The 1945-nt window shown below is 28.8% G+C and overlaps 1 protein-coding gene across 6 annotated transcripts in view; it reads right to left on the reverse strand.

The window, feature by feature from the left end:
* LOC106774125 (UPF0161 protein At3g09310) overlaps positions 1-1945 on the reverse strand; it is a 19553-nt gene that overhangs the window by 1759 nt on the left and 15849 nt on the right. For 2 of the 6 annotated variants that reach the window (XR_001376715.2, XR_002669771.1), the window contains one exon: positions 521-658. The exons of 2 other annotated variants lie outside the window; for them this stretch is intronic. The gene's annotated coding sequence lies outside the window, so the exon portion shown is untranslated. Of the gene's footprint in view, positions 1-506; positions 659-1231; positions 1333-1945 lie in introns of all 6 variants that reach the window. 2 more of the 6 variants (XR_002669775.1, XR_002669772.1) reach the window with 2 other exon arrangements.

Genomic DNA, 1945 nt, shown 5'->3' on the forward strand with positions numbered 1-1945 from the left:
CAGTACCACCCCTTCACACCACACTCTTCTCTTTTCTCCTTTTGACTTTCCAACACAACTCTTCTCTCATTCACCTTAAACTCACGGTCCCACCATATTTTTCCATGCTAGAATTTCCTTATTTCTCTCCTCACTCACAGTTACGTAACATATGAACCTAAAACCCAAATAATCTCACTCCTACCATTTTGTTCACTTCCATTATGAAACCCAACCCATCAACCCCACTGTTTCACTCACTACCCATTCTTTCCAATCCCAACAGTGCATCAGTTTATAAATTAACATGCATATATATTTTAGAGCGAAAACATATAAAATAACTAGTTCCCCTTACACATATATCCACATTGCAGCACCTACTTTTTCCTAGCTCACATCATTCAAGAGACTCATTCTTTCTCACAAAACCATCCAAAATAAAGTCAAAAACAGTACAACAGTACAAAATACAACATGCATACATTTTCAAATCAAATTCAAGTAATAAATTTAAAGAAAAGTACCTAGCTCTCCTTACTTGGAAAAATCAACAGTAAGTTGATTGAAGACGCTCTAACAGTATCCCTAGTACGGCGACACGTTCACAGGATCGGTACAAAACGGAGAAACTAATCGGTTCAAAGTATAGCCCTTGACACCACGAACGCTTAGGCACCTTCAAACCAAAGATTAAACGGTTTAGTGAAGAGATATTTTAGAGAGAAGGTGGAGCTAGGTTAAAGAGAAGGCAGAGTATTTAGGGTTCCTTATGTTTCTAGAGAGAGAAAGGAAAAGTAACAAATGAAAATCTGACTTTTAGAAAACCCCTTCCTAAGGCCATGTGCCTTTAGTCTCATGGGTTGGACTGCCTCCACTTAGGCCCAATGACTTATTATTTTTCCTAGTCCTTACACAGCACATATTATAAAAGTAATAATATAAAATAAATATAAAAGATAAATAATAGATATAATAATATAATAAGTTTCTATTGTGAAATGTGTTTTGATAATTATTACACTGTATATATAGCACAAAGATACCAAATTAAGAAACACATAAATACTTATCATCTATATTACCTTAGTATCACTAAAATTTTCTAAAATAGCATATACTCCCTAAGCAATAAATTTCAGAAATTAAATTTTTAAATTTTAAAAGGTAAATTATTTATAAATTTAAAAATGAAAGTCAAACTTGACACGAAATTTAAAATTAAAAACATAATTAATTGCATATCTATAACCATTTAAATCTTTCCCATTTCAATGCTGGACCACAATTTCAGGTGCTGAGTAATGTGTGTGGTCCATGACCCTGAACAACTGGAAATGGTTTTACCGTTTCCTATAAGAAAATAAAGAAAAACTATTAAAAAAGTCTATGATTTATTTACTATGTGTAAAAAAAATAAAGAAAGTATTTATTATTCAAATACAAAAAATTATTTTAATAAATAGCAGTAGCAAGAATCAAACTTATATATTTGGGACAGCTACATATCTGTCTTTCCCAAGTTCAATATTTTTTTCCTTTGAAATTGTTGATCCCTTTACTAAACATATTGTGTTAGTATAAGAAAATACACTTTACAAAAATTTAACTGCAGATACTTTCAAATTATTAATAGTGTTGCTGAATGAAAATTAATATTTAAGGTTGATATACATAAATACTTAATACATAGTAATTTAACTTAAATACTTTAATACTATTACAATATAATTTTAATGCAGAAGAAAATCCTAAACAAACTACTTAAATATATTTCAATAATTTCGCAATTATTTTTAAATATTGTGAAAACGCATGTGTCTGTCTCCATTATTAATGATAAAAATATAATTAAAAAATTTATAAATTATAATAAAATTAATTAAAATATTACTAAAATTATATAATAGACGCACTACTAAAATTTCATCAAAAAAACTAAATTATGATGAAAAATCATGATTAT

This window comes from Vigna radiata, chromosome 9 (genome assembly GCF_000741045.1).
Source record: "Vigna radiata var. radiata cultivar VC1973A chromosome 9, Vradiata_ver6, whole genome shotgun sequence".
NCBI classification, from domain to species: domain Eukaryota; kingdom Viridiplantae; phylum Streptophyta; class Magnoliopsida; order Fabales; family Fabaceae; genus Vigna; species Vigna radiata.